Raw genomic sequence first — 15,471 nt, forward strand, 5'->3', positions numbered from 1 at the left:
GGAGAATGTCATTGGGAATTCTTAATATGCTATTTTCTTTCCAACCAAAGGGACATATACTGGGTGTCAAGAAATCGAGGGGTGTCGTTATTAAGTAGAGAAAAGTCGAAAGAAAAGCAAAGAACGCATTGGCTCCTTACCCCTAGCTCGAACATCAACCTCTAAAGCGGTATCGACGAACAGCTCCTGCAACATCAATCGCTCAATGGGAATTGAGCGGGGCAAACATGAAATTCAGCAGGGCAAGCATGAAATTGAGCGGGGCAAACTTGAAATTGAGCGGGGCAAGCATGAATTTGAGCAGGGAAAACTTGAAATTGAGCGGGGCAAGCATGAAATTGAGCAGGGCAAACTTGAAATTGAGCGGGGCAAGCATGAAATTGAGTGTAGCAAAGTTGAAATTCAGCGGGCCAAACATGAAATTGAGCGTGGCAAACTTGAAATTGAGCGGGGCAAGCATGAAATTCAGCGGGGCAAGCCATAGATAAACTGTTCTCACTTGCTTCATCTTTGCAACCTGTGCATGATGTATCAGGTGCAGATTCACATGCTTCAGAATATGCCTCATCAGCATTTGCATGAGATTCTGTCTTACTGCAGTTGTATTAAAGCGGAATTGTACAATACTCTAACAGATTCAACATCCACACATCCACAGTGCTGAACAGGGCATAATTGCAGTTTGGAGGCTACTTCCTCATACAAATACTAATGGAGGTTGTTGCAATTTGATTACCTCACTATTGAAATCCAATTTAATTGTGTGTACAACCACATCTTAGGTTCTTGAATGTTCTTTCATCAAATAGTTATTATTTGAAGATGCTGGTTGGCTTCTCCTTCTATTTGCACTTGTTTTTATGATAAATAGATGGCATGAATTTCAACTTTGACATACAATGTTCATCTATTGCAGAAGCTCAACCTGGTGAACGGTGTGCTATTTACTAGTGGATGGGCTAAAATTGGTTTATACTATGAGACTGTGCAGAAGATTTTCAAGGTGTTTAATTGTTTTGCGATTTATGCTATTTTTATTTTTCTGACTTGATATCCACATTAGTTTTTTTTTTTTTTTTAAAAGAAAGAAAGTGCCTATTGTGAATTATGATTATTGGGAGCTACACATGACACGCATGGACTATGGAAATCAATCCAGATTGTCCAGTCATGGGGCCTTTTAAATAGAAGGAGCATAGCAAAAGAAACCACACTAATTGGATTACTAGACCATCTGTTTTCTTTTTCTCCATGAATTTCAGTTCCTTCTAAATCTAGGGTCCTAGACTAATATCCCAAAGAATTCCTGGAAAAAATCAGCAGGTACACCCAAAGTTTTCATTACTTTATTGTGTGATTACTCATTATACCTGTCAAATCTAAGATCCAAGACTAATATCCCAAGGAATTCTTTCTTTCTTATTCTGGATCATTGTTGAAAAATGACTTATGGTTATCACACACATTTAGCAATTACTTCCTCTTACTCAGTTTATCATACTCAGTTGAATGGAGTACTATTTCGTTTATAAAATATATATGAATTGTCTTGTAGGTAAATTATACATGGAAATAATTTTATATACAGAGGTAATTATTTTAAAGAGACAATCCATTGTTCATGTATCACTATAAGATAAGGCAACTCATCCAATCAATAGATCTGGATTGTCCATTAGGTTCAGCCACAATTCATGGGCCACCAAGCAAAATACACTGATTAGATTATCATATCTGTCCAAAAGTTGAACTTTCATTTGTTGACATTCTGTTTTCCAAAACATGGATGCGTTGGTTAGAGTCATCAAGGCAAGGTGATTGTTTGGAATCATTAACAAATGTGCCCCACCAAATGGGTGGTTAATATGTCACTTTTTACTTTTTCATAGCAATCTCGACTCTCCATTTTATGGTTCTTTGCAAACTTGAAATGTATACAACACAATGATCTTTGTATATTCAATAATGTATATAACACAATGTACAATGTATATTCAATAATGTACAAAATACAATACATATAGTACAACATTTCAACAAAATTACTCCTATGACCTTGACAACTATCATTCACGGACTAGAGACAAGCAGTCATATGCTATTGACTTTCTCCAATCAGCAGTGAATTTTTGCATGTCTATTCCCGCTAGGGTGAGACCGCTACACAAAATGTCGATGTATTTCATTACGAATATGCCGCAGTCATAACCGTTGTCCTGCTTCGGCGCTGATTCATCGACTCTGACGGTCCATTTCTTCCCTTCAAGCGCAGTGCTGTCTCCAGTGACATGGAAGAGAATGGGGACTACATCAGTCATCTTCCTCATCGTATGCTTGTACTTTATTAATGGATTTGTGCTCAAGCTATCCACAATAACCATTTCCCTCATTCTTGGATATATGACCAGCAAAAACCAATGTAAATTTTCATGGTTTATGGGCGCGTACACCTGTCCATGATTGAAAGAATAATATATTAGTAAAAAATGAATAGAACACATAACACTCACAGAAGAAGTTCTATGACGAGTGCAATACCCGTTCATAACACCAAATCGCTTTGGTGTATGGTTTATCTCGCTGCTTCGCAATTGCGTAGACCGAGTTCAGCTCGGCTATTAGCTCGGCCCGTTCTGACATTGAGTTCGATGCCCGGTATGCAATCAAAATCGGCAAACACCTATCAATCATTGGCTGTTACAGACAGACATGATCAAAGATCAATACATGTAAGAAGTTGAAAAAGTGAAACATATTAAGTATTGTCCGAATTAAACAGTCACCATAAAAAATGTTGGACAGAACTTGCAATCTTGAGGATAGACTATTGCCAGGTCGGTTCGCCTCTTCTCAAGGAAATTGATGTATTTGTCGATAACTTAATCAATAGGATAGTACGATTTAGCCATATATTAATATAACAAATAATCAATACATATAGAGAGTAAATTAGTGATGCCTACCACACTATCAACCCATGCATCCTTCACCCATATCGTACCAAACCAGGAGTAGGCTGCCGTGGCCTTGTTCGCTTCATACCAGTCCTCTACCTCTTTTAATTGCTGCGCAGATAGTATCCTGAATGGATCCATCCGTAGAGGAAATGGTATCGAAGTAGTGGCAAAACTTGCTGCAGCCTTGGGTTCGGGAACCAAACCAGGGGTTGTATCAAATGCAGACAGGGACAAGTACGGAGAAACCTTATAAATTGATGGCTTTAGTACCCTTTTCGGTCTCCTCTGATAGACGGGATGAGAAGTGGATGTATCAAATACATTACCCTTGGCGAAACCAAACGTGTGCACATCGAATTCCCCATGCATGAAGCGTTCTTACTCTTTAATATCATTTTCTTCCCCTCTCTTCAACTCCCCACCCTCCTCCTCCTTTGTACAATCTTCCATCTCCTTATTAAACTCCTTTCTATCCTTCGCTAACTTTTCTTTCTCTTCAAAAAACAAATCCTTCTCCCTTTTCAATGCTTCTTTCTCTTTCAGTAACGCCTCCCTCTCATTAACCCTCGCCTCTTTCCTTCTCAAGTCTTCCTTCTCTTTACTCAATTCTTCCCTCTCCTTCTTCAATTCCTCTCTCTCCTTCTTCAACTCTTCCTTCTCAAGCCAAAATTCCTCCATAAGAATAATACCCCCGCTCGGTCCCTCTCCCTTCATGCCTTTCTTAGTATTTTACCCTCTTCGTCTGATTCATCTTCCTCTTCATGATCACTCTCATTACCCTCTTTCTCTTCTTCCTGGGTCTCAGTGAGCTACACAGCATAATGATGGGTATGTAAGAGAAATGATACCTTTACAAAAGCAGAAAAAATATAGTTTATTTTTCTATAACGTCTTACATGGAAACTTTCATGAACCGATCTCACCGCATCCGTTTCCCATTCTGGAAGGGTCGGTTCTAATTTCATTATTACTGATGTCTGCAAAAGAACGAAGAGTATTGTTAAATATAAAAGCGTATACCTGTTAGAATTAAGCAAAGTAAATGGCAGAGAAATATATTAACTTACAGCTTCATTTTCGAGAATAGTATGTATTTTGTTGTACCTCCAACCCTTCCAGCCTCGATATTGATTAAAGCGTGGAATTTGATGGGGAACATATGAAACAACACACTCTTGCAGGGCAGGTAGTATCTCTACTGCCCATACCTGTTAGAATGAAATTGCACCGGCTTAAAAATTTATAATTGTATATAGAGGATAAACATATAAAAAAATAAAAGGTGTTCTTACTTGTAGAGGAAGGAGGCAACCACATATAGTGTACCAAGGGGCACTTGATGCGGCAATGCCAGATTCTATTCCTTGCGACATTGTATGGTACCCCAAACTACCCAAGGATAGCTATAGAAATCATCTAGGGAGTCCATCAAGTGAATATAATCCATGTTGCACATGGTTTTTGGTTCGGTTCCCCTGAGAAAGAACTCTACAACCAGGAGTAGGGCAACCTTCACGACATCCTTATGCTTATTACTATCAACTAATCTATTGAAAACGTCCATTAGGTCCTTCTTTAATACTGGATATTGCTTGAAGTATTTGTCTCTTAATGTTCTCGTAGTGCCACAAATTTTCGGTACAGTAAGATCTCCAGTTTTAAGGCCCGTAATGAGGGTGAAGTCCATGTCGGTAAACTGTACTCGTCTCCCTTTGATCTCAAATACTAGATCACCTTTATATCGTTAAAAAAGAAGGTGAAATAGAGCCCCTAAAAATCTAAAGGATGTAGCATGTAATAGAAATGAAAAAGGGGATTGGCTAAACATATTTAGCCGACTATCGTGCTTTTCCAATCCACCCTTCACCTTCTCAAACCACCATTTCAGTGTACACCTAGACGTTGGGTTGGGGATTACAGCAGAATATTCGTCACCTGCAAAGATGAAAATGAAAATAGCATATCAAACATAAAATTACAAACATAAACATACTGTACAAAATCAGAAATAAATGAAAACAATGTATCATTTCATGAATTTGAACAAGGTTCATATGAAATATAGATAGAAATTGAGTGAGGAAAGACCAGAAATTTTGCAATACAAACTATCAAAATAAGCGAGGCAAACATGAAATTGAGTAGGGCAAACTAGATATTCAGCGGGGGACACTAGATAAACTGCGGGGCGAACTGAAAATTCAGTAGGCCAAACTGCAAAATTGAGTGGCAATTACATGAAATTGAGCGGGGCAAACATTAAATCAGCGGGGTAAACTAGAAATTCAGCGGGTCAAACTTGAATTTCAGCGAGGGAAACTTGAAATTGAGCGGGGCAAACTAGAAATTTAGCGGGGTAGACATGAAATTGAGTGGGGCAAACATGAAATTTAGCGGAGGAAGTTAGAAATTCAGTGGGGCATCAGCGGGGGAAGCTAGAAATTCAGCGGGGCAAACTATGAATACAACGGGGCAAACAAAAAAATCAGCGAGGCAACTTGAAAAATCAGCGGGGGAAACATGAAAGTGAGCCGGGCAAACTACAAAATCAGCTGGGGAAACATTAAATTGAGCGGGGCAAACTAGAAATTCAACGGGGCAAACTTGAATTTCAGCTAGGGAAACTTGAATTTGAGCGGGGCAAACTTGAATTTGAGCAGGGCAAACAAGAAATTGAGTGGGGAAAACTTGAATTTGAGCAGGGCAAAGAAGAAATTGAGCAGGGAAAACTTGAATTTGAGCAGGGCAAACAAGAAATTGAGTGGGGAAAACTTGATTTTGAGCAGGGCAAAGAAGAAATTGAGCAGGGAAAACTTGAATTTGAGCGGGGCAAACTACAAAATCAGCGGGGCAAACTAGGAAATCAGTGAGGCAAACATGAAATTGAGCAGAGGAAACGTGAAATTGAGCCGGGTAAACTAGAAAATCAACGGTGCGAACTTGACAGATAATTTCATGTATGGATCCCAAAAAACTAAACGTATACAATGTTCAAATGGACCACACCACATGAAAATTTTGAATTGAACTTCTCATATTGATCATTTCTTAGGGGCCACAGAAGTTTTGGATCAAGCTTATAATTGTATTTTCTATTAATCCATGTCTTTATGATCTTATGAATAGGTTTGATAACAAGCAAACATCACTGTTGGGCCCACTATGGTTTCAACGGTGGAAATCATTATGCCCACTGTTTCCCGTGGTATGATCCACTTGATCTTTTGATATGCTTCAGTTTGGGGCTAAACCGCTAAGATTAGATGGAAGAACGGATGGACGCCGTGGATATACTGCATACATTCAATGTGGGCCCATATGACTTTACTTAATACAATGGGAGCAGACTGACTAACTCAGTACGCAATCCGATTACGCTTGCTATGATGTTTTATTTGTAATACATCATGTTCATTGGATTATATATACACCAAAACCCCATATGTGGGAGGGAACCTAGACATTGAGGGAAGGAACCTAGATATTGAACATGGCAAACATGAAATTCAACGGGTGAAACAAAAAATTCAATGGGAAAAACTGAACAATGAGCGGGGCAAACATGAAATTCAGCGGGCCAAACATGAAATTCAGCGGGGCAAACTATGAAATTAAGCGGACCAAACTAAAAAATCAGCGGGGCAACCTGAAAAATCAGCAGGGGAAACATGAAATTGAGCGGGGCAAACTAGAAATTAAGCGGGGCTAACTAGAATTTCAGCGGGGGAAACATTAAATTGAGCGGGGCAAGCTTGAACTTCAGCAATAGAAACTTGAATTTAAGAGGGGCAAACTTGAATTTGAGCCGGGCAAACTAGAAATTCAGCGGGGCAAACAAGACATTGAGCGGGGGAAACTTGAATTTTGAGCGGGGCAAACTAGGAAATCAGAGGGGCAAACTAGGAAATCAGCGAGGTAAACATGAAATTGAGCGGAGGAAACATGAAATTCAGCGGGGGAAACTTGAATTTGAGCGGGCCAAACTACAAAATCAGCGGGGTAAACTAGGAAATCAGCGAGGCAAACATGAAATTGAGCGGGGAAAACATGAAATTCAACGGGGCAAACTAGAAAATCATTATGCCCACTGTGTTCGGTGCTCTGTGGGCCCCATGATGATGTATGTGTTTCATCCATGGCGTCCATCTATTTTTATAGATCATTTTCTGATATTATACAAAAAATGAGGTATGTCCTAATCTCAATTGGACCACATTACACGAAACAGTGTTTCATGAACATCGACCATTATAAACTTTTTGGGGGTCATAAAATTATTGGATCAAGATGATCTTTGTTTTTAGACTTCGTTTGGGTCTTTTTGACCTAATAAACAGTTTAGATTTCAGATAAACAATACAGTGGGCCTCATGAGGATTTAAATGATGGATATCCAATCACTATTGTTTTCCTGTACTGTGGTACATCTATGATATATATCCCTCTTATTTTTAGGATGAAGCCCTGAAATGATCTTTAGAAATGGATGAACGGAATGGATGAAACACATACATCATGGTGGGGCTCACAGAGCACCGACCACCAGCCACGAGGCTAGTGTCAGGAGGAGTAGCCAATCCATTTCCTATACTACATACATTCAATGTGGCCCCAACTGAGTTTAAAATATACCTGTGGTGCGTGATTTCTTCCCTGGACCAACCATTTTCGGAAGAAGACAAAATGCTGATAAGGGGGCCCACAAAATGAGTTTTTTTCGTCTTTCTCGTGGAACCGGCGCATGGAAGGTAGGTGAAAGAAACGTGAAAGTAGTAGCGGAAAGGGAGATGAAAATCAGACAGTGAAAAGGGAGAGGAAAATTGGACAGCAGTGAAAAGGAGGGGTATTTTCATCCTGAAATTCGTAATCCGCACCTACAGGTTTAAGTTGCAAAAGAAGGTTTATCTTCTTTCATAAAAACAGTTGGCTAAAAGGTGGGCTCCACAGTCCTAAATTGAGTAGGAAATGAGTACGACAAACTAGGAAATGAGCGGGGCAAACTAGGAAATAAGCGAGGCAAGCATGAAATTGAGCGGGGCAAACTAGGAAATGAGCGGGGCAAGCATGAAATTGAGCGGGGCAAACTAGGAAATGAGCAGGGCAGGCATGAAATTGAGCGGGACAAATTGAAAAATCAGCGGGGTAAACATGAAATTGAGCGGGGGAAACATGAAATCAGCGGGGCAAATTATAAAATTAGTGCGGCAAACATGAAATTGAGCGGGGGAAACATGAAATCAACAAAGCAAACTAGAAAATCATTATGCTCACTGTTTCTCATGGTTTGATTCACTTGATATTTTGATATGCTTCAATTTGGGGCTCAACCGCTAAAGTTAGATGAATGGCGTGGATATACTACATACATTCAATGTGGGCCCATCTAAGTGTAGGTTATAGGTTTAGGTTATAAGTGTAGGTTATAGGTTTATGTTTAAGTTAGATTATGGGTTAAGGGTTAGGGAACTGAGAATAGGTTAAGGTTTAGGTTTAGGAAATCGGGTTCGGGATCGGGTTTAGGTTTGGATTTTCAAGTTTAAGTTTAGGTTAAGGAGTTGAGATTAGGATTAGGTGTAGGTTTAGGTTTAGGGATTTGAGAATACATTTAGGTTACAGGTTTAGGTTTAGGTTATAAGTGTCGGTTATAGGTTTAGGTTTAAGTTAGGTTATAGGTTAAGGGTTAGGGAACTAAGAATAGGTTAAGGTTTAAGTTTAGGAAATCGAGTTCGGGACCGGGTTTAGGTTTGGGTTTTCAAGTTTAGGTTTAGGTTTAGGTTTAGGATTAGGTGTAGGTTTAGGTTTAGGGATTTAAGAATACATTTAGGTTATAGGTTATAAGTGTCGGTTATATGTATAGGTTTAAGTTAGGTTATGAGTTAAGGTTTAGGGAACTAAAAATAGGTTAAGGTTTAGGTTTAGGAAATCGGGTTCGGGACCGGGTTTAAGTTTAGGTTAAGGAGTTGAGATTAGGATTAGGTGTAGGTTTAGGTTTAGGGATTTAAGAATACATTTAGGTTACAGGTTTATGTTTAGGTTATAAGTGTCGGTTATAGGTTTAGGTTTAAGTTAGGTTATAGGTTAAGGTTTAGGGCCCGTTTGCCCCGACAGATTGGAAGGGATTGAATGGTATTAGGGTGGATGGCATGGATTTCTAGGTAATGATGGTGTTGTCGGTGGATTGTCTGGAGATCCATGGGATTGCTATATCCCTGGATTGCTATATCCAGTCTGTTTAGCACGCCCGGCCAATCCTGGGATTAAACCTTCTCATCCCTTCCAATCCCTCAAACCAACACGTCCCACACAAATTTGAAAGGATTAGGGTGGATTGGATGGGATTTAAAGGTAATGATGGTGTTGTCAGTGGATTGTCTTAAGATCCATGGGATTGGGATCAGATCACTGACTTTATTTGGCACGCTAGGCCAATCCCGGGATTTGACTTCCAATCCCTTCCAATACCATCCAATCCCTTCCAATCCGACCGGCCAAACGGGCCCCTAGGGAACTGATAATAGGTTAAGGTTTAGGTTTAGGAAATCGGGTTCGGGACCGGGTTTAGGTTTAGGTTTTCAAGTTTAGGTTTAGGTTAAGGAGTTGAGATTAGGATTAGGTGTAGGTTTAGGTTTATGGATTTGAGAATACATTTAAGTTTTAGGTTATAAGTGTAGGTTATAGGTTTAGGTTTAAATTAGGTTATAGGTTAAAGTTTAGGGAATTGAGAATAAGTTAAGGTTTAGGTTTAGGGATTTGAAAATACATTTAGGTTTTAGGTTACAAGTGTACAATATAGGTTTAGGTTTAAGTTAGATTATAGGTTAAGGTTTAGGGAATTGAGAATAAGTTAAGGTTTAGGTTTAGGGATTTGAGAATACATTTAGGTTTTAGGTTTAGGTTTAGGTTTAAGTTTAGGTTTTGAGCGGGGGCAAACATGAAATTGAGTGGGGCAAATTAGAGAATTAGCGGGGCAAACATGAAATTGAGCAGGAGAAATATGAAATTGAGTAGGGCAAACTAGAAATTGAGCCGGGCAGGCATGAAATTGAGTGGGGCAAATATGAAGTTGAACGAGGCAAACTAGAAAATGAGTGGGGCAGTCATGAAATTGAGCTGGGCAACCATGAAATTGAGCGGGTCATACTAAGAAATGAGCAGGGCAGGCATGAAATTGCGTAGGGAAAACATGAAATTAAGCGGGGGAAACATGAAATTGAGCGGGGCAAACACGGAAATGAGCGGGGCAAACTAAGAAATGAGTAGGGCAGGCATGAAATTGAGCAGGACAAACATGAAATTAAGCGGGGAAAACATGAAATTGAGCGGGGCAAACACGGAAATGAGCGGGGCAAGCATGAAATTGAGCGGGGCAAACATGAAATTGAGTAGGACAAACTAAAAAATCAGCGGGGCAAACATGAAATTGAGTAGGACAAACTAAAAAATCAGCGGGGCAAAGTAGAAAATTATTATGTCCACTGTTTCCCGTGGTATGATTCACTTGATATTTTGATATGCTTCAATTTGGGGCTCAACCCCTTAAATTAGATGGAAAAATGGATGGACGGCGTGGATATACTACAGGAAACGGATTAGCTACTCCCCCTGCCACCAGCCAATGGCTAGTGTTCGGTGCTCTATGGGCCCCATCATGATGTATGTGTTTCATCCATGTCGTCCATCTATTTTTATAGATTATTTTATCATATTATACAAAAATTTAGGTATATCCTGATCTCAATTGGACCACATTACAGGAAATAGTGTTTAATGAACAATTTTTTGGGGGCCATAAAAGTATTGGGTCAAGATGATCTTTGTTTTTAGCCTTCATCTGGGTCTTTATAACCTAAAAAACAGATTGGATTTCAGACAAACAGTACAGTGGGCCTCAGGAGGATTTCAAGGATGGATATCCAATCACCATTGTTTTCCTCTAGCAAGCCACCAGCCAAATTTTCATCTAATTTGGGGCTCAACCCCTTAAATTAGATGGAAATTGAGCGGACAAAATGGATGAACGGAATGGATGAAACACATACACCATGGTGGGGCCCACAGAGCACCGACCACCAGCCACGTAAACCATAGTGGGACCCACAAAGGAACGACCACCAGTCACATACACCATAGTGGGGCCAGAGAGCACCGACCACCAGCCACGTACACCATAGTGGGGCCCACAGAGCACCGACCACCAGTCACGTACATCATGGTGGGGCCCACAGAGCACCGGAGGAGTAGCCAATCCGTTTCCTATACCGATACATTCAATGTGGGCCCAACTGAGTTTAAAATATACCTGTGTTGTGTGCTTTCTTCGCTGGACCGACCATTTTCAGAAGAAGACAAATGTTGATAAGGGGGGCCCACAAAAAGGGTTTTTTTGTCTTTCTAACCGGGCGAAGAAAAGGGGTGAAAGCAACGACAGTGAAGTAGCAGTGGAAAGGGAAAGGAAAAGGAAACAACTGAAAGGGAGAAGAAAAACAGCAGTAAAAAGGAGGGGTATTTTCGTCCTGAAATTTGTAAGCGGCATGTGCAGGTCTAAGTTGCGAAAGAAGGTTTGTCTTCTTTCATAAAAACAGCTGGCTAAAAGGTGGGGTCCACAGTCCTAAATTTCTCTTCAAATAATTACGTGAGATATTATACAGTATGATCGGTCCCAATGTGGCCGCTGCACGTTCTTTCTTCGGTCTGTACTGGTGGGGCCCATTGTTCCGTGATCCGAAATGTTGGTGTCATAGTACCCACTATAGATGGCCTATTACCTAGAACCCCCATACTAGGAAATCCTTGCGTCCTTTTACTGTTTGAATGCAAACCATGGGTGTAGTACTCATTTTTCAACTGTTTCTTTCTTTGGCCACCTATTTAAAAGTATAGACATTGGTTACATGGATTGATGTGGGAGTGATGTAGAGCGGGACAGGGATAGTTTCATGTCCAAGATGGACCAGAAAAGGCCTGTGTTAGAACCTAAAATGAATATATCTTGTATACTGGAATGAGCTACCAGAGGTACCGTATATGATTTTGGGGTAGCACGAGCTACTTTATCATATGTTGAATTTGTGAAATATTATCAAACCTATGGTCAAATTTTTATTTTTATTTTATTTTTACTATTTAGAATAAGCTTTAGTTTGTATATAACTCTTCATCCGTTGGGCTGTAAAAGCTGTGCGCAGCATGATAGTTAGGGGAACATAATAGTCCGGCCAAATAGGACACTATTTTTGGCCAAAAACTATGTGCACTAGTAGGAATCATGACCTTCTATAAATACTAAGTTTACCATTTAGAGTGAGTCTGTAATTTTTTAAGAATTTTAGTTATATTTTAATTCCCAAACTTCTTTCATGGCTTAGTATCTCTATTTAAAGGGGGTGTAAACTTGTTTATTCATTCATTAATCCATGAATTTTTTAGAATATTATTTCTAATTTTTTTTTTCTTGTAATTCCGAGAAGTCTATGTGAGGAGTTTTGAAAAGTTTTGTGAATTCAAAGTAGTTATCCTTAAGAATTCATCTTGCATCACAGGGCCACATTAACTAGCGGTCTTGATTTCTAAATAATGGGTCCGACTTGTGCAAAACTCAAAACTGAAAAGTATCATTCATTCCTTCAGCCCGAACAATGAATAACACCTCAAATTACGTGCAAACTAACCCTTTTTCGAGTAATCCTAACCGTTGATATTATGGATCCTAATGACTGACCAGAAAAGAAATGGTTAAGAAGAAATACTTAACCTCTTCTCATTCACCATATAAAAAGCAAAGTTTCAAAAGCTAGGATTTTCCAACCTGGAATATAATTTATTATGGGCCGTCCATGGCAAGTCCCATCATATCAACCTCTTGGATCACTTTCCACTGGGCCCTAGTTTTATTAGCGGAAAACCCAAAGAGTACTGTAGAATGTGGACAGAGCATTGTACATTACATCTTTATTCCCTCCCACTCGCCACGTTATATAGAACTTCAGGGTACTATCTCTACGAAATCAAGGTCTTCGATTAGGGTATACTCGTTGATCTACAAAGAAGTCGTCTGACTCGTCTCTGGCTCATTGGAAGAGCTGGCAGATACTGTGGGGTTCCTGACCGGTCCAGGTTTGACCTGGTCTTCTTACCTTGCACGGCTAAAAAAGTAAAAAATAAAAATAAAAGTAAAAATTAAAATTAAAATTAAAAAAGGAAGAAGAGGAAGAAGAAGAAGAAGAAAAGGTACATTGGGCTTTTAATAACCATAGTAACAAATCTTGTTGTCAAAGAATTTTGGGAGATTTTTAAATTTTAAGATTTCTCCCTCACCTGGATGTGGTTTACAAATCTAGCCCATCTATTGTGTGTTTATCCCGCTTGGATGAGGGGTCAAACTAAGTTTCAACCGCATCCAAAACTCACATGAGCCCCAACAAGTGCTTTTATATATATGTTTTAGGCATATCACACCCTGATCCATACCTCAAGTGGTAGACTGAGTGAAAGATACCTCATTTCAACACTGAGGTCGTGGTCTCATTTCCCTAGTGGGGGTGGGTAACAATGAAGTGTGAACTGATTAGTGGGGTGTACTAAAAGAAAAAGAAAAAGAAAAAGAAAAAAGAGGCATGTCTTCAAATGGTTTTACATGGTATGGCTCACCCGAGTCCTGTATATGGCTGATTTTTGGGATATCCCGTAACTTAATTGGGACCATCAAATGCACGGTGTTGATGTTCGACACACATCCACAACCATTGGATGTAAGGAATGACCGAGATTTGGGTGGATTTCTCATTGGAGAGAGGGTTTTTTTTTCTAAGGATAAAGAGAGTCCAAGAGATGGGGGCGTGCCTGTGAGAGAATCAGGGTGCAAATTTCATGTGAAAGCATTTAATAGGAAATTCCTGTGCTGGAAAAATAGGTGGATCCCACCATAATGTTTGTGAGAAATCCAACCCATCTATCCATTTTTTGAGCTGATTTTAGGACATGGGTCCAAGAATGAGCCGGATCCAATACTCAAAAGTTAGCTAAAAATGTGAGGATTGAACTTCTACAGTTGAAATATTCGTGGGACCACAAAAGTTTTAAATTAGGCTATTATTTGCGTTCTAAGTTCATCCCAATAGGAATGACGTTATGAACGATATGGATGGCATGTAAACATCACTCTCGACCCCGGGGGAGTTTCAACTTTAGGAATTTTCCTACCCACCTTTTCCTTTAGTGCAACCCACTTGAGTATTGTATCCTACTCACTTTTGGTCTCAAGTCCTAAAATGAGCTTTAAAAAAGAAAAGAAAAGGAAAAAAAAAAAGGCGGATGAACAGGGTAGATTTATCACAAACATCATGGTAGGCTCCACATAAGTTTCTAGCACAGGAACTTCCTACAAAAGGTTTTCACGGAAATTAGCGGGTCTAGGGAATTAATCGGAGGCGGATTGCGTACTGACAGTGTTTGTAGCATGGTGGCTACTGAGAGTGCTCTGTTGGCCCGCATGATATATATGTATTTTATCAAAGCCGTCCTTCTATTTCTTCAGATCATTATAGATTATTAGCTCGAAAACAAGGGAGATGTAGATCTCGAGTGGACCATACCATAAGAAAATGGTGGCGATTGAATGCCCACCCTTAAAAACTTCTTAAGGTTCATTGTAATGTTTATTTATCACTCAACCGGTTGATTAAGTCATGCACACTTGGATGAAGAGAAAATGAAAATATCAGCTTAATTCAAAACTTTTGTGGCCCCTAAGAAGTTTTTAATGGTAAGTGTTCAATCACCACTCTTTCCTATGGTGTGGTCCATATGAGATTTGGATGTTACTTATTTATAGGGCTCATGCCATAAATAGTACTCTGGAAAATGGATGCAAGGCATGGATATGATACATACATCATGAAGGGGCCCACAAAGCACTGTCAGTAGCCACCTCGCTACTAACGCTGTCAATATACAATCCGCATCCGAGAATCCGGAGAGGAGGTGTGCACATGGAAGAGCGTCTCTCTCTCTCTCTCTCTCTCTCTCTCTCTCTCTCTTCATGAGGTGAGTATGATGAAAACTCATGCTCAAATTCGTACTTCATCGTGCCTTCATGCAAACCATACGTCATACCCTATGGTTGATGTCAAGGTTCACATGTAATGACTGCGAACCTTTATATATATATATATATATATATATATATATATATATATATATATATAGAGAGAGAGAGAGAGAGAGAGAGAGAGAGAGGCGCAAGACTCTCCTAATCAAATGCAAGGAAGCTCTTGGGCAGGGGCTTGGTGATGTTTATTAGAAAACCAACCGTCCATTCGTTTTTTCAACTTATTATAGAAAGTGAGATAAAAATTGAGGCGGATCTAAAACTTAGGTGGGTGTTGAGGGTCAAATATTGCATATTATCCCCCATTTATATTTTGGTTTTATGAACGTGATAAAGCTTAATGTTTTATTTCACTCATGTTTGTGTTGTAAGGTGAATTTAAGAGCTTGCATTGAAAAGGGTGCTAAA

Source organism: Magnolia sinica, chromosome 7 (genome assembly GCF_029962835.1).
Source record: "Magnolia sinica isolate HGM2019 chromosome 7, MsV1, whole genome shotgun sequence".
Classification (NCBI taxonomy): domain Eukaryota; kingdom Viridiplantae; phylum Streptophyta; class Magnoliopsida; order Magnoliales; family Magnoliaceae; genus Magnolia; species Magnolia sinica.